This window comes from Heterocephalus glaber, unplaced genomic scaffold (genome assembly GCF_053883595.1).
Source record: "Heterocephalus glaber isolate CG9 unplaced genomic scaffold, H.glaber_assembly_v1.0 deba00001594, whole genome shotgun sequence".
Classification (NCBI taxonomy): domain Eukaryota; kingdom Metazoa; phylum Chordata; class Mammalia; order Rodentia; family Bathyergidae; genus Heterocephalus; species Heterocephalus glaber.
This window is the reverse complement of record NW_028258369.1, coordinates 3,708,425-3,727,500: the sequence shown is the minus strand read 5'-3', so window position 1 is coordinate 3,727,500 and position 19,076 is coordinate 3,708,425. Positions and strand designations below refer to the sequence as shown.

Genomic DNA, 19,076 nt, shown 5'->3' with positions numbered 1-19,076 from the left:
CATTCTAATTAACTTTAAAAGCAAATTGCCTAAGACAGATAAATATTTCAAAAATTTTAAGAACTTTATACGCATAGAATTCTGAAATATTTGATGTTGAATGATTTACTCTAAAGTTTGATATAATAAAAAGAAAACTCTATAGATTCACTCAACACTCAAATTATATATTTCTGTGAAGAGTAATTTTATGAGTTTCTAATGTGTCCTGCAAGTAATCCTTGTGCATCACACAGCTTATGAAAATAAATGGTTGAAATTTTATCTGAAGGAAGAAGTCATTAACAAAGACTGATACCTTAATAATACTGTAGAGGTAATTACACTTCAATTTGGAATTGAATTTCAATTATTCTTGTGTAAATAATGAGCCATTATTATCAAGCAAAATCAGAATCTCAAAAAATCTTATTTGTATCTATTTTCAAATCAAAATGTGGTTTCAGCTTATCAACACATTAATATTAGATATCTGTTTTGACATTAGCTACAGAGAAATGTAATTGGAAAATAGCATTGTTAGCATTAAATGAATATGCATTCAGATTTTGTCCTAAATGATTTAAGTAAATGTGAGTCATTGTGTAAATTATTATGGGTTTCGTATTTTTTTTGGCTTATATCCAATTATGTGACTTGATGTATAGTCTGAATTTCTCCTTGCCAAAACAGTATTAAAGTATCAAAGAAAATTGTAATATAAATAGACATGACACCCAATCTATAATTATATAAGATTTAGATATTTAGCATAATTACAAGACACAATATTAGTTTAACAGTCATTAAATTTAAAATTTTGTAAAATATTGAGTCCATCAGACACTTGCTAAGACTTTTGTGCATATTATTGCATTCAATCCTCACAAAATAGTGATGTAGACTGTACTGTTACCTACAACTTTACCGATGAAAAAAATTAAAGCTTAGAGTGTTTTGATATCTTGCCTAACATATCTGCATCTAAAAAAACACATGAGAAAATACTAGGAAGTTTATTGTAGAGTGTATAATGTGAGTCAATGTACTGCAAAACATAAATGTATATATAAACGTATGTATCACATGTGTGTCAATATTGACGTATTGCAGTATAGCAATATATGTATGTATAACAACTTGTTCAAACTATTTCTTCCTATTGAGACAACAGGACAAATGATGAATGACCTCTATCACTTGCTTTTCAACATGTTTCTTTTCTAGACTACTTCATAAATAAACAGCTAGCATGGTTGGCTAGATAACAGAGCTTAGTCAAGTGATCAATTTTATTTGTGGAATTACCACTATATAAGATGGAAGTGTCCAAAATGTCTAAAAATTTGTTAATCCAAAAGCAAGACTTATCACAACTCACTAGAAAATGAACAAGTGACAATTCTGGGTTGCTACAGAGAAAGAATATTTCATCTGTTCTTAATGCTTACCTATATTCTTTGAATCATTAGTATAGTTTGATGCTAGGTAAGAACTATTATTAACATGAGCCTGATTTAATAATTAAACCCTTTGTGATAATACAAATGCTACACCTGAGAAGCTGTAGATAGGAATGTTACTACGTCATATTAAAGCGTCTACTTCAAGGGCCTAATTATAAAATAAGATAAATAGGAAGTAGAATTGGAGGGTTTTCAGAGCATATAAGTGGCAGAAAGGCAAAAAAGATTATAATGTTTAAGGGGAAGGGTCTATGTCAATCAAAATAGACACTAAAAAGAGATGAGCAAATTCATAGATTGAGTAAATTGAGAGAAAAAGTGGCATGGTTACATAGGGGGAAAGTATCAGAGTGATTTAATATGACCTTGAAAATTACATATAAACACAAAATAGTATTGCTGCTTAATCTCAGTGTGATTTCTCAAAATTGTAAATTACTCATTTAACTCTTACACCACTGAAGTAGTCCATCCTTTTATTCCTTTTTGTTCCATTTTGAAAGATTTACTATACTACTCATTGTAAAAAAGTTACATAGATGGAATAAGAGAGATAATAGTAATAATAATAATTTTATTAACTAATTTAAAATGAAAGTATAATTCTATGCATTTTTTCATATATATGTAGTGTCTTCTCAGTAATCCTATTAGCTGGAGGAGGTTATTACTATTTAGAAATAACATATTCCTGTTCTTTGTCCTATACTTACATAGATTTAAAGCCTATTTTTAGTTCAAAAATATGGAATATTAGAAATTCTGTTTATAACGCACATATAGTTCCCATTTATTTCATTTATATTTAGTATACAACACCTAGAAAATTGAGGTATAATGATTTACAAAGTGAATTTTGAATTTCTTTGGCTTTGTCACTGAGCATGACCCTAAAGATTAAAATTATGAGGGTTGATAATATACGGATATCCAATGACCACACTCATCAAGGATCAGATATTAAATTTGAATAAAAGTATCAGAGAAATACAGAGATGATAATAAATAGACATAGTTATAGTTCAGAATTTCAGAACTTTTCATTTTAATGTAATGGTTTTAGTTGCATCTTTGAAATAACATTGGCACATCAGGTTTTTCTATTTTTTTGAGAAATAACTACCTTATCTTTTGCTATCATTCCATTTTTTAGTATTTCCAATGAACATCTTTAATATATTTCAAAAGACAATGCTGCATTTTGTTTATCTTCTGTGGACTAGATATATAAATAAAAGATATCAGTCACAAGCAAACTAACACTTAAATCTTTTATAGATTAGGAAAAAGGCATGTGAAATTTCATATATAAAGGATATGAATGACTGTCCACTAAAACAGAGAGGAGAGAAGCATTCTCTAAACATTAGCTACAACTAATTTCAAAGATCTTTTTTCTGCTTGAATCAATAATCTACACATCTCTTTATTTGTGACACTGAACAAATGACAGACTCAACTCAAACTTTTTAACTATAAATAATTCAATTGGCTGACGCCAATAGAAAGTTTCACCGCTTAGGATAACTTTCTATTACTGCATTCAGCCATTCATCTTTCTGTGGTGGCCTAAATCTAGGTTTCTGTAAATAGAATCACAAGAACCTTCAGCAGCCCTAGGATTCCATAATTTTTTATTTGTAACATTAGTTCCATGAAAAGTCTTACAAAAGAACTCTGACTCACTAGCTTTAGGTCCCAAATCTATTTTGAAGCCAATCATTTTTCTTGTGGGCTGGGGTGTTCTAGTTGGCAAGAATCAAACTGTCAGAGCTCCTCTGGATTTTAGGGTTCAGAGAAGCAACTCTTGAATCACCCGGACCGAGAAGAATTCATATCCCACCCACCAAATAAATTTTGAACATACCCACAAAACACGTGTCTGCCAAGTTGAGATATCCTTTCTATAAAAGTTGTCTTTTAAAATTAAGAAATTTGTTTCAGAAATAGAAGCCTAATACATGCTTGCATTACACTGAATACAGAATAATAGTTTTATCTTCCCCCTTTATTTTTTTTTAAATTTGTGAAATTGGAGAACTGTGTATTTTTCTTTCTCCTTTCCCTTTCCCATTGATCTGTACCTTTACTTCTTTCTCTCCTTTTTTAAAAAAAGTAACTATTTTGAAAAGATTTAATGCGAATTTCAAAGACATATTCTGCACTTGCACGAAATAAGGTAAAATAGATGAACTAAGTGAGGTCAATATAAATTAAGATGGGAAAACAAGGTAAAGGCAAAAAATTCATTTTTAAAATACCTTGAAATTCTAAGAATTTCCTCATGGCAGTTAATATATTTTAGATTCTGAGCCTTTTAAAAGATTAATAGTTACTTGATTCTTTACAAACATACCAAAGTCAAACAGTTTCCCCCAAAATATAGCCATTTCTGATTCAGGCCAGAGAAGTGTTTCTTTCAGAGTAGATCATATAATGTAATTACAATATTGTCAGCATCCACCTAGTAAAGGCAGCTGTTGGAATCATATAAATATTTTGCTCAATATTTCTATAATATGCAGAGCTATTTGGTTCATAGGAGTATTTCTTTAAAATCCATTAATATAAGTTAATGTCATTAAATAAAATTTCAAGCTTATAAAAGTTATCATGAAACATCATAGCAAAAGGGTGTGGTGGAGCAAAGATATTCAGTTTATGTCAGTCTAGAAGCAGAACAGGGAAACAGTGCCAGAGAGGAAGGGGACAGAGACCATGTAAAGTGCCCAGTGTCAAACCAACATGACCCACCCAGACATAACTAGAAGTACACTCCACCAATCCAATCCACTGGGCAGATCACCAAGCCAACCACATTGACACTCCATCCCAACCACCTTATCCTACTACCTGTCAACTCGATACCCACACACATCTCCAAAAAGCACAATTAATCTCCAAATAAAAGAGCAAGTTTGTAATTCTGCCTAACATAATTCAACTATCTTGCATACAGACGGGAACACAACAATGCCTTTAAATATTTCCATTCCAAATTAGAGGAATAAAGGCTAAAAATGTATCATACCAAAGCAAGACTGAAACCCAACAGAGTGAACATTAAGTCCTATAGCTCCATGCCCTGTATCTGAGACATATGGTTTATGAGATGTGAGTTCCAGAGAGCTTGAATGGTTCTCTGCCACTCACTATGACCCTGCTGGTTGCAGCCCATATGGCCTCCCTCTTGGGCTTTTTTTTCTTCGCAGACATTCCATGTTCCTGGAATTTCCAACTGCCTGGGATCTCCACTGTACCTTTGGATTCATTTACAGCTTCATTCACTGCCCTCCTCAGGGGTTCCTTGCCTGGTCTCCTAGGCATTCCTTTAAAATCCGAGTGGAAGCCTTCCTAACCACACACTTGCATTCTGCCTGTGCCTAAAACAAGCATCATGTGAATGAAGCTAAGTTATGGTGCCAGGTTGAGCAGTACCCAGTCCCTTGGACTAGCTGGAGCAGCCTGAGTGCCTAGATGCCTGAGCATGGTGAAGTTAATCCTGGGGAAGCAATTCCCTAGGAAGCCCCTCTCAAGCAGTTGTCCCAGAGGACTCTCTTCTCAAATGAAAAGTTTATAATTTTGCACTCTTCAGCCTGTGATTGGTGGGGTCTTGATGATTTCTGAGATGCCCTCAAGACATCTTCTTCCTGTCCCTGTACAAAGTACTTTTTTTTCTTTTAAATGGCACTAACTCTTGAGCAACCATACCTCTTTTGGCCCCAACTCTATACATCATTCCTTTTGGGCTAAAATTTAAATTCTTCAAAATTTTCTGCTCTGCTTTTTGCCCCTGATTCTCACTATAAATCTGACTAAAAGAAACCAGCAGTACCCAAGTCACAACGTGAATATTGGGCTGCTTTGAAGTTTTGTCTACAAGATCAATTAGTCTATCACCCTTAATCTCAGTCTTAGCGCAAATTCTCAGCACATGAGCAAAATGTAGAAATATTCTATGCCAGAGTGTAACACATTTGACCAATGGAGTCATATTTCCAACTGAAACCACCTCAGTCTGGCCTTACTATCTGCATTCCTGCCAGCATTCTGGTCTTATGTGCTCTGACTAGAATTATCCATCAGTATCTGCTTACAGTGTTCTAAGACTTTTCTAGCCCATATCTCCAAACTGTTCCAAATTTCTCTTGCACACCAGTTCCGAAGACTTCTGAACCACATGTTTAGGTGCAGTCACAGAAATGACGCCACTTCTCTGAATACCAATTTTCTGTAATAGTCAACTTTCCCATTGTTGCATACAATACTCAACACTCACAACGTAAAGGAAAAAAAGCTTCAGTTTGGCTCACAGTTTCAGGGAATTCAGTCCATGCTTGGCTGGCTCCAAGGCAGAAATATCATGGAAGAAGGGTGTGGTGATGCAGATGCTCAGAACTGTTTAGAAAAGAAGAGTCCAGAGACCACATATAGTACCCAAGGTAAAATCTCCATGACCCACCAAACACACTCAGAATTATGCTCCACAAATCTGCTGGGTGGATAGCAAATAAATCAAGTTGACATTCCATGCTAACTACCACACTATCCATCAAAATGGTTAATAGAACATCAGTCAAAATCATAACAGAACTAGGACTGGAAGTCCCATTTGACCCAGCTATTACCCTGCTGGGTATCTTCCCCAAAGAATTAGAAGAATCATACCACAGTGATATATGTGCACCTATGTTCATAGCAGCACAATTTGTAATAGCCAAAACCTGGAAACAGCCCAAATGCCCATCAACTGGAGACTGGATAAAGAAAATGTGTTTTTTATAAAATGGAGTACTACTCAGCCATCAAAAATGAGAAATTAGGGACATTTATTGCTAAATGGATGCACACTGAGTTGATACTCTTAAGTGAAATAAATAAGACACACGTGTAAATACCAAATAGTTTCTCTAGTATGAGAAACTGAAAGTGTAAATAAGGACTAAAAGTTATAACAGATAATGTGAAATAGGAAGAAAAGGGGTAAAGGGGAAGGGGAAGGGGAAGTGGGAGCGGTAGGGGAAAGGAAAGAAGGAAGTGGAATTAATATGAGAAAATGAAAAAATGGAAACAAAGTCTCTCTAAATAGGGAGGGATGGAGGGGTTTAAGGGAGAGCAGGGGAAGGGGGAGAAAAATAAGAACCAAGAGAGTATGTAAAGGTGCACATCTCCAGTGATGAATGTCATTATATTGTACACCTAAAATGTACCAATAAAAGGATAAAAAAATCATAACAGAATGACAGCTTTTTCTTCTATTATATATAATGAGCTACTGCAAATTTATAACCTTGAAGGTTATATTAACAACTTTGATATTTGAAAAACTATTCCATTAGCTTTTGAGAGAACATATTGGGCTTTGACATCAGAGGTAAAGTTATAATTGTATCAATTCAATAGGAAATAGAAAAAGAGGATCTCTTTTCAAAATTGCTTTTTCCACACTTAATTTTACTCCCTCTCTAATACTAGTCTGCTTCTTTCTAATGCTTGCTGATTCTTCCTGCTTTAGTCTGTGTCATCTCATTTGTGTCAAAATTGCTTTTGTATACCTTATTTCCCTCTCTCTGTAATACTAGTCTTTTTAATTTTCTCTGATTCTTCTGCTTTTGTCTCTATCATTTCATTTAGGATTTGTTTTTGAATTCTACTTTCTCTCAAAAGTCATGTCCTGCTCCACTTTGACCTCTACTCACCTTGAATACATACCTACTGTATATTAATATATTCCTGTATCTTTCTCCCTTAGATGGTGCATCTTTGACCTGTGTATATATTGCCAGGAATACATAATTTAGATTAAGTGGATGAACATACAAATGCATAAAGATAGAATGTATTAGCCATATAGAGACCTAAAAACCCTGTCAAAGTCATATTGATGAATTTTTAAAAGAATCACAATTCTCTAAATGTTCTGTATGAATATTCAATTTACATGAATATTAAACTATAAGGATAGTTTTAATGACTCTAACCTTCTAAACATATTTCTTTTAAACATATCTTATTGAAAAAATAGCTTTAAAATTTGATAGAAAGACTGCTTCATTTTAAGAAGCCAGGGAATTTTTACAAAACAGATTACATGTTGAACAGTGTAAGAAAAGGCAAATTGTTTTCTAGCAATAAAAACTAATTAAATAGTGCACTTATTCCCTGATCTTAAAGTCAGGCTACTAGGATTTTTCCCTTTCCCTCATCAGCTAACAGCCACTCTCACACAAGAAAACTTTCTCTTATTACTCTTTGTGTATGAAAAAAAAAATTAGTCTTTGTTTGGCAGGATGATTCTTACAATTATGTGAATTCAAGTATAATAGAAAAATAAGCAGAATTTATGGCATACTTTTTTGGTTTTAAAAATATTTTTTCAAGGGCCGGGGATTTAGCTCAGTGGTTCCGCCACCTGCCTTGCAAGCGCAAGGACCCGAGTTCGATCCCTGGTACCAAAAAATAAATAAATAAATTAAATAACAACAAAAATATTTTTTCACAATTCCTTTCTTTACGGAGTGGTAGTGATAGCGATGACATTTAAAGACATTTGGAGAAGGGCATATAATATTCCAAGTAAATAATAAAACTGGATTGGCTAATTTGCACCTCAAGTGCCCATGGCTGCATCACTTAGAAAATCTATTGATTATAATGGTGAATGGAAGTGTCTTACACTTCAGAAGTGAAAGAAATGATTTTGAGCAAGACAGCCATCTACTTCTTAGAGCTCACATTGATTAGCCTCTGTCAACATCTATAGATTTCATCTTAAACTCTGTCTATTTTGCAAAGCTATTTGGCACTGGGTCTTAAACAGACAAAGCAAGACTGGTGAAACTTTGACATTGTCTTAAATTACAGTGATTTGGTTTGGAGCTGAAAGATTGTGTAGGAATATAAAAAAGCTCAATAAAAATACATAAGCAGCATGAAGAAAATATATTATTAAAATATCATCACTGTAATACATATCACAAAAATATGTTCTAATATTTGAGAATTATGTGAAATGCTATATAAAATATTGCTATTGTTATTTTCATCTATAATGTAGTGATGATGAATTCATGCAAATGGTATTAGTTATCTGATAGATATATTTTATTTTGCATTTTATACATGAAAGATAGTGTTGCAAAAGTAGATAATTGTTTAGTTTTCTCTTAGTATTTAAAGTTGACTATTTAGTACCCCCCCCCTTTATGGTATGGGGGATTGAACCCAGGGCCTTTGCACTGAAATATATCCCCAGCCCTTTATTTTTTATCTTGATGTACAGTCTTGCTAAGTTGCCCATACTGGGCTCAAACTTGTGAACTTTCATGCATCAGTTTCCCAGAATGTTAGTTCCCTTTTCATTTTTTTTTTCCTTCAGCAAACAAAATCAACCACTGAAAAGTATTAAAAGAAACTGTTTACTTTCTACTTCTAGAGATCCACAAACGTTTGGAGAAAAAAAAATCTTCTTTCTCCATTGACATTCCCTAGGTTAACTTCTGGAAGCAGATAAAATTACTTTCCATTCATGGACATGCTCCTGGTTAAGGTGTTTAAGCTGTCATAGAATATCCAACATCCCCCTAGATATGCAGAGTCCTACAGAATATTGCTTTGCACCTCAGTGACAGAGTAACTGCCCTTCCAGAGCTCCTTAGTAACTTCAAACCCACTGTCATGCTTTTACATGGCTTTGTAAGAAGCCAGACTGAGAAATACAATATTTATATAAATTTGTCCAAAGAAGCCTCTTCTAATTACATAGAGACTTATTTGTGAGAAACATAATCTGTGCTCCTTTGTACATAGGACTGGGCAGAGGAAAAATGAACCAACAGAGGAGGATCAACAACAACAACAACAACAAAAACAACCAGGGAACCAGAAAGAATCTCCAAAATGAGTGAGGTAATGGAAACATTGGAAGAAGAAATTTCAAAGGACATTTCCAATAGCCAAATGTTATTTTTATTATTATTTTTTAAAATCCCCATTGCACCACTAGAATATTTCAGCCTTGAAAGTAACGGTTGAATTCTTCTTGCAAAGAGCCTATTTCCAGCAGTTGGGTGTTAGACCTGACAGTGACTGTCACTTGTGGTATAAAAAGGGCCATGCATGGCCAGCAGGGGATCCCAGTTATGCACAAGCATGTGCTCTGGTGTTGCAGCTCGACTCCAGCACCAAGAGACCTCACTGTGTCTTGATAGCTGGAATGTTGTTACTGTTTCTTCCTGCCATGTATAAGGAACCATGAAAACAGGAACCATATCCATCAATGCTGTGACCCTCATTTTTATTTTAAAATTTCAGTTGGAAAATATGGCCTTATATGTGCCCACAAACTTTAGCACTTATTTTCTCTGAGAAATTCAGATATTTGAACTTAAATGTGACTCATTTCTGGAGAAACATAGGTAAGGGTAGCAAAGAATTCTCTTCATATAAGCCAAAAAAAAGTTACATTATTGCCATATTCTATTTAGTGCTAATACTGATTATAGATACTTTGCTAAACCTCATTTAGTCCTCAAAACAACATAAGGAAGATACAACTATGTATAACTTTGGAAAATATTTGCCTACAGTGGAAAACTTGATGAGGGGAAGAGAAGCCACTCAAACAAAGCAATCTTTTTGCATAATGCATGGTCACTGAGTTGTTTTTTTTAAAAAAAACTTTATGTCTGAGTATACGAAGTTATTTGAAAATGTTCTGCTGTATACTAACTTAAGTTGATAAGAAAAATCCCTGGTTTGGGGGATTTAGCTTGGTGGTGCCAACCACCTGCCTTGCACGCGCAAGGTCCCGAGTTCCACCCTAGGTACTAAAAAAAAAAGGAAGAAAGAAAAAAGAAAATTCCTGTTATGTGTGGGCTTGCATGTGCAGGCCCACAAAATACTTTGAAAAAAGAGCCAGATATAGTTCATACATTGCCTGAACCATATACTCTTTAGCACTGGAATGGTCTCCTTTTGGTACTACAAGTCAGGAACATGCCATTCTTTCCACCTTCACTCTTGCTATCTTGGAATGTCTTTTGAATGTGTTTGAGTATCTTATTGAAATACTTTTTAAAACTATACATGTGTCTTCTCCCCATTGTTGAACTGAAAATTCAGCAACATGTAATTTTAAAAAGATATCTTTTAACTTAATGTGTTTTGGACGCAAAAAAACAACAGTAAAAAACTTCAAAGAGAAATGTGATAACATTTGCCCATCTTGTTTTCATTCCCTTGTTCCAATCCTCTCTGAAAATACTAATGATAAGAGCAAGTTGCAACAGCAACAATAAAAGTAATTCAGATTACTTACATATTGTAGGACCTGCTGTATGGTAAAATAACTTATTTAGAATACATCTTTTATTACAGGCTGTTCCTATGCTCCTGGCTCCAAGAAAGGACATTCTTCAATCCTAACACCCTTAGATTGAATATGATTGGTGGTAGATGTGTGGTAACAATCAACCCTTGGTCAGCTTGTGACTTCACTTTTTCTACATCCCTAATTTCTGTTTTGTTTCTACTTGTTATGTTCTTGCTTTAATTTTTTGTCATGAGTTATATTATCTAGGCCAGTTAAGCAGAAATTATTCATACGAATGAAAATATAGGTTCAGTCCTCTGGCTGTCTAGTAAAATGATTTACTTTTAGAGCCAATCAGTGGTTCTCTCTCATCTGTATATATTAAGTCATTTTACCAACACTAATGGTATTGAGTCAGATGGGACTGAGTTTGAATCCTTAATCTGTCAATTACTTGGCAAAGTTACATGATATCCCTGGGACTAAATTTTCTCATTAATATTCTATAGATAATGTCATCATAGAATTATTGGAAAGATTGATAACTATGTGTGGCAGCCAGTAGACACCAAACAACAGAAATTGTATTTATACAGGCCAGTACTATATTGTTAGAATTAGTAAAACCACAAATAAAATATGAATACTTTATCTGATTTACAATGAAATATTAAGTGATTTGTGAAAACATTCTATTTTGGAAATAAGACTAACTTAGGTTCTAGTTTTTGTTATAATTGTAAACTACAGACTATCTTAAGTGAATTACATAAAATTTATGATTTCATATCTTCAATATATTTCACATACTGAGTATACTCATTTATAATGAATTAAAATTCCCAAAGTAAAATATAATTGTAATACTTCTGCATCAAAATATATACTTTCTATATACAAGCTCATTGCAATGTTCAATATGGGGGTCCTTTTTCTGATTGTTTTTGTTCTTTGGTCATTTTATTTCTATTGTTATTTTTATTGTGTTAGGATTGATATTGAGAACCCTCCATTACATGGTAAAGAAAAGCCATGAACATAGTGGATAACTTTATATACAAAACTGTCTCTGAGGAATGTGGGATGCAGATTTTTCAGGCAGGGTATGTATACTCTTTTTGCCCACTACTATGATTTGAATGTGTTCTCCACATGTTCATGTTTTGGAATATTAATTCTCAATTTGGCAACATTGGGAGATAAGGTCCAAAGGTGTTTAGGTTAGGAGGGCTCCACCCTCATGAATGAATTAATGCTATTCTTTTGGGAGTTAGTTCTTGTATTAGTCAGTTTTCTTTTAGCTGGAACACAATATCTAACACATACAACTTAAAGGAGTTTTATTTATTTAAAGGAGAGTTTTAATTGCTCCCTGTTTCAGTTTATAATTGGCTGGCTCCAAGGCCAATATATCATACTGGAAGGGTGTGGTGGAGCAAAACTGCTTCCTTAGTTCATGGAGATCAGGAAGTAGAGCAGAGAAACAGTGCCAGGGAGGAATGGGCTAGGGACCACATGCGATACCAAAGTCTATCCTCCATGACCCACCCAGACACACCTTTACTAATTGACTGTTTCTTAATCCAACTGACAAATCAGGACTAATGGCGACTCTTCTCATGAAGGTAGATTGTTTTAAAAGGAGCTCAACTTTCCCAGCATCCTCTCTTATCTTCCATCATATGATGAAACAGTGAAAACGCTGAGTAGATACCAGTGGTATGTTCTTGGACTTCCAGCCTCCAGAATCATGAGTTAAATAGAGCTCTATTCTTTTTAAGCCACTCAGTCTATAGTATTTTGTTATACAAGGAGAAAACATTCTAAGATATCCCCCAAACACTTAAGAATCTGGGTACAAGCTTGAATTTTATCAGTTTTGATTACCAAATAACCATAGTTATTTGGGCCAGGGAGATTGGCAGAACCCAATTTAGCAGCTTTAGGCACAAAGAACTTGGTAATTCTATACAATGGCAGTGTGAATGGCAGGTATGCCAAGTCAATTACTACTTAGTATTCCCAAAAGGAAAACAATAGTCCTCTTAGATAACTAAGGCTGCAGACAGCTAAGCTCCTTCTTGTTTCTTGTTATAGTTCATTGAAACTTAGATTGAGCCCTTGAGGTTTTCTCTTTATTAAAATTGAACATGATTTTCAGACTCTCAAAATGATAAGCACTGATAAATTTCTAGTAATAGCAGATTCTGTGTGTCTAAACGGGGGGAGGATATAGTGGTCTGTGGAATAACAACAATTAAGGAGAACATCCAGAAACATCAGTGCTATGCTGTGTGCATAAAAACTGTCACATCTGGGCAAACTCTAAAGTCTGCAACTCTTTCTAAACCATACTGGGGACTCTGGAGAGATACCATAATTTACAAATTAAGAGCATGAAGTCAAAATGTATGGATCAAACTTCACAACATTTATTTCTGTGTCCTTGTAAAAGCTATTGTATTACTTTTGTTGCAATTTTCTAATCTGTAAAATAGAGATCATAATGACTGCTTCACAGGATTGTTTTATTTAAAATGTTAATGCATACAAAACAGTTTCAAATTCCCCAGGCATGAAAAATAAGAATTTAACAAATGTTTTAGGATGTTGTTACTCTTGGTACCATAAATCAAACTAATAACCTAAAAATGAGATAAGACTTGGTACTTTTCAGAGACGTGCACATAACAATGAATTCACTCTATCTCCTGTTTGGGTGCCTTTTCCAATGATGAGACTATATTTTATTTATTTGTATTTTCTTAGTATTATTACCAGAAAATGCTTGCTACTTAGAACCCATTTCATTTTTCTTTTTCTTTTTTATTGGTTACTGAATGACTATCCTTTTAACTCATTGCTTCCTTCTGACTCCAGCAACCCACAATACAAATATATTGGTAACTAGGTTAAAAATTCTCTCAATTTTAGTCTCATAGGAGGAAGTGTACTTAATTAGTATTAAAAGCTGAAGGATTAATAGCACTCAGGAGAATATATGCCCTTTAAGTTGTCAAATCTTTAGGCTTATGAGCAATCTCTACAAGTACATAAACTACTAACAGACTTCACTACTTGGAATGATTCTAACCACCTATTAGATAGCAATATATTTTTAAAATGTTTCAAATATTTGGACAGAAATTTTATATCAATATATCATAGATATAATTTTTTCAAAACAGTAAATACATATTATCTCTTACATTCCCTTGCTTACTGAGAAGCACTCATTCAACCTGAGAAAGATTGGAGTTTTCCTAACAGGAATAAGAAGAGATATAAGGGCTTAACAACCACCTTTTGAAATGCAAAATGAACTTTCCTTGAGTTAAAATATGTTAATAACTTTAAAAAGCCAGGTTTTATCAAGAGAAAGAGGAACTTCCTTAGGTTCCAATAACACAGACTTGGAAGACTTGATTATAGAGTTATTTCAGATGTTAGAAAAGATAAGCCTTTTCCCTGAGCTATAAATTTCAGATTTTGGGGGTCAGGACTAGGGCTTCAACCCAGGACCTTGTGCTTGCTAGGCAAGCACTCTAACACTGAGCTACAACTCTGGCCTTGACCTGCAGTATCTATAGGGAAGAAGAAAACTGTGATCTAGAGAAATTCATAAAAGAAATGGTGAGTTTCTCTTTTTTCTCAGTAGCTTGTGAAAGGTGGAAGAAAGAGCTTGCAAGAAAAGGTTAGGCACTGGCGTCTTTAGTCTACTCACAAGCGAACTGAAACCAAGGAAGGGGGAACTTAGAAACACTAAGTACAGAAGATCTTAGAATCCCCGGTGATGCTAGAGGCACACTTCCCGGGATAAAGCTTATAGGTAGGCATGATGGTACACGCCTTTAACCACAACACTCTGGGAAGCTGAGGCAGGAGGTTCATAAGTTTGAGTATCATATGTTGCCAGCCTGGGCTACTTAGTGACTTAATGAGACCTTATCTCAAAATTTAAAAGAAAAATAGGGTGAGCCTGACCCGACTTTCCTCTAATGTAACTGTGGTTTCCTGAAGCTTAGGTATGTGATAAATGACTAAGATGACACCAAGGTGCTAAGAGAGCTAGTGGTCTAACTTCATCCAAACTAGACAAATGGGCTATAATCAGGAGACTAAATGGCTAGAATCAGATTCCATGACATCTTTTTACTAAATGTGGTCAGCTGTCTAAATACTAGAACAGACCAGCCACTGTATATCTGAGACCAGAGAGAATCCAGTCAACAGGAAAGTAATTTAAATGGAATTTCATCTTTCCCTGCTAGAAGAACAAATTATCCACACTGTCATACAGTTCATGTATACAAGGTTTGCTTTTTTCCCATGAGAGTAACTATAGCCCAGATAAATTCTTAGATTGCTTATTGCTGAGAATCAAAGGAATAGAAAATAGAAAACAGAGGTTCACAAAAATTAAGCTGAAAAAAATCTTTTTTGAACCTTAAATTTGCTCCTTATCCTGTGTGTGTGTGTGTATTTATTTAGCATGAGAGTGGAATGGATGAGATGAGGATGGTTGGCATGGGTGACAGTATTAAAAATATCTGAAACAGAAAATCCGAATTTATTGCTTCTTAAGCAAAGAGAGTGTTTACCATACAATCGCTGAACAATGCAAAGTGTTGATCTTTTTTAGAGTTTAACAAGATTTCAGAGATGTCAAGATTTCAGAACTGATAGTGTCTATTGAAAGATACTGGTTGAACTTTGGCCATGGGAAAATTAATGAAGTATGACTGTTACTGACAGTTATACATTAAAATGAGGTCATTACATTTTGGCTGGTTTTCAGAAGCCATTGATAGATTTGTATTTAATACAGTTGTGGTTAATTTTTACTATGGCCCCTAAACAAGTTTATTTTCTGTCATTAGAATTCTTTTTACATTTATTTTAACTTGACATATAAAAATTATATTTTTACTGTGCACCATAATGCTTAGATAGATGTGGGGTGGTTAAATCAAACTAATATATGCATTACTTCATGTGTATGTGTGCGTGTACATGAGTTTGTGTTGAGCACATTTGAAAACAAGTCTTTTCTCAGGAAGAAAGTTGTTTTTATTTTTGATAGGAAACAAAGGATCCACAGTTCAGTGTCAAAACTAACATGTAAAAATGACAACTCTATTTACAAGTAAATATTATCTTAATATAGTTTGTATTACAGGTATATTTGCCTGCAATTATTACTTATAAACAGTAGGGTCAAGGAAAGTATGAATCCTGAACAATTCTGGAGAGGCTGGCTAGCTAGATCTTATTTATTTTAACCTAAGGCAAATCAGCTATTTTAAAACAAAAGGAAAGTGAATGAGGGTACATTTTTTAGAAAAGATGAAATAGCCTGAGTACAATTTGAAGAGGCCTATAAAGCATAAAAGGGCTTATCTGAACATTTTAAATTAAAACAGTTAAACTGGAAAAATATTAGCCTCAATGTTGAGAGGCACATTACCTGCGTCATATCAAAAGTTATACAAAGTGATAAGCTAAATACCAAGTTCTGCAAAACCTGAAAATAGAATTTGATTCACTTAACAAAAATTTTAAAACATCAGAATAATTTCCCCTATGAAGACATTTAGCAGTGTAAATTATAGCACTTGTCATTGGAGGAAATATATTCACTAAAAGGCTATGTTATCCTCCAATGTTAACCTCAAGAAAGGAAAACTAAAATTAATACTGATCATTTTATATTAAGGATAACTGTATGACTGAGAAAATAAGACTTCCAATTTTAAAAATTGTTCTTTGATCATACTTGCGCTGTCTCCTTTTGTATTAGTTTTCAATTACTACTATACCATAACACGTTATTGAAAACATAGTGATTTCAGACATCACATGTAGAAACCAGCCTACAAGCTCTTACCTGACCAAGGGCTGACGGGGATGAAAAATAGAGACACAAATCGGTTAAAATCCGGGGTGACAGAGGGTTCATGTCTTATTTCAACGTAGAGCCCCAAATGACTGCCACACCTTGGCTTTATTCACTCAGACACGGGTACAAGCAATTAGAGTTTCCTAGGATTCATCTGCCTCCCCGCCTCCACGGTACCTCTCCAGGTAAACAACTTAACCTCCGGTGTTTTTACTCCTCCCTGCAGCGTGCCTGCAGCGTGTCAGCATGATTGCATGCCCTCTTTCTTCTCTGTGCTCACCGAGGAGGCCAATTAGGCCTCAGTCTTCCCATCTGGTCTCCCATATCACAAGTTGCTTATCCCATATTCTTTAGGTTATAAGCCCAGCGTAGATCCCCACAAGCTGTGTTCCTTCTGGAGGTGTTAAGAAATAATTTATTTCCTCATCTCTTTCAGCTTCTAGAGGCCACCTTCACTTTTGGCTCAGGGCTCCATATTTTCAGTTTCCAGCCACAAGCATAGCATTCCTTGGGTCCTTCCATCGGCACTTCTCTTTCTATAACTCCCTTTTGCTCACCTTTACCACTTTTAAGGACCCTTGTGATTACATTGGGCATAGCTGAATAATCCAAAATTATCTTCCTATGTTAAAGTCACCAGATTAGCAATCTAAATTCCATCTGCCAATTTAATCCCCCTTGCTATGTAACCTAATATATTCACATGTTTAAGGAGCTAGATTATGGACATATTAGAGGGCATCATTGTACCTGCTGCATACTGTTTCCCCCTTTCATTTATCTATTTATTTTTTGATTAACAAATGCCTAGCTATCAGAGAAGTGAGTAACAAGGCAGTTGAATGAATATAAATCAACCACCAAACTTTCATTATGTGGTCAAATGAACAATCCAAGGAGTAGGGAGGCATGTGACCCAAGTAGGAACCCACATAAAACCTTTCTTAAAGTTTTCATATTGAAGAATGTTCACCAAGCTATTAGAATATGACCGAAGAAAATATTGTCCTTTGAGTGATTTTTTTGGTTCTTTAACCTAATTCAAATTGGATATCCTTCTTGGCAATCAAGGAGTATTCTGCATCATTTGATTGAAAATGACTATACAGAATATCGATTTAGTGGAAGGGAAAATAATTTCCAACCCGAATATCCACTTTTTAGATTGGCACTAGTAGAGAAGTGATATGGACAATGATGTATTGTCTAATTTGCTTTATTTTCCAAGAAAGTAGTATGTGGAAACCTCAAGAAAGGAGTTATAATCTTATTTCTTAACCGGATCCCCATCAGCAGCTAAGAGACTATGGCACTAAAGGGTAATAAATCAGCTTAAATGGTATTGACTAATGCTTTTGTAATTTTCAAAGTGCCTTTATTGTTCTAAATCTTGTTAGGTTTTTACACTGTTTTGATATGATTTCTTTTTGTAAAAAAGAATACTCTCAGAACTTACTGGTGACCTTACAATTTCATTTTTCTGCTAAACTGAAACCATGGCAACCTGTGGATGTGCATTTCATTTTTTCTATGTTAAAGGGATCTCATCTTCTTGGACTAGTCTCCTTTCAGATAAAAATCACTTTACTACAAATATGAGGGGCATATTATCCCCAACTTTGAAGCAAATTACAAATATGTTTCCATGCTTTAATACAACCTATATTATGTGGTCCAAATATATAAAAAACTGATTTTTTCCACTCCTTACACAGTTTCCAGAATATGTCTTACAAAATTGTAATTTATTTAATGTGGCATGACTTCTCTTGTTAAACCACAAGAAGTAAAAATAGAACTAAGCAACTAAATTTTCTGACATGGGTCATGATCTGGTTTAACTATAATCTGAATTGGAGGATATTTTATGTCGATTATATATGAGTATAGCAACTCCACAGTTTTGCTAAATGCATTTTATTTAAGTGTAAAATTAATCCATGGGGACTACTTTCAGAATAATATAGTTTTAAAATTGATAACACCAATTGAAAAAGCAGCATTATGATATTCTATAAAGCCTCTGACCGGGAATCACGATATTTCATATATGGATGTAATTTACTTGCCTATACAAGAGATATTGATTATTTACTATATGTCAGACACTCCGCCACATACTGGGATATAATGCTGAGCTAACTACAAATTCTTGAACTCCTGGAGTCTGATGTGAAATATAAACAGTGTTGACTGCTATGAAGGACATTATTTAGATATAATGACACATTAAGAGGTACAGAGATGTAGTAGGTTGAATAACATCTCAACCCATGATGTCCACATTCGTAACGGTTGGAAATTGTGAATAATTTATGCAGCAAAAGGACATTTCAGATGTGATTAAATTAGGCTTCTTGAGATGGGGAGATTATACTGGGAGGTTCAAAGGGTCCTTATTAGAGAGACAATGGAAGTC

The 19,076-nt window shown here is 34.4% G+C and overlaps 1 long non-coding RNA gene and 1 pseudogene across 1 annotated transcript in view; both read right to left on the bottom strand.

Moving 5' to 3' along the window:
- Positions 1–16,234, bottom strand: part of LOC110343876 (ragulator complex protein LAMTOR3 pseudogene) — a 67,625-nt pseudogene extending 51,391 nt beyond the window's left edge.
- Positions 1–16,795, bottom strand: part of LOC101709752 (uncharacterized) — a 94,937-nt gene extending 78,142 nt beyond the window's left edge. The window contains exon 1 of the long non-coding RNA XR_015444095.1: positions 16,646–16,795. This is a non-coding gene — a long non-coding RNA (uncharacterized LOC101709752). The remainder of the gene's footprint in view (positions 1–16,645) is intronic.
- Between the last annotated feature and the right edge of the window lie 2,281 nt (positions 16,796–19,076).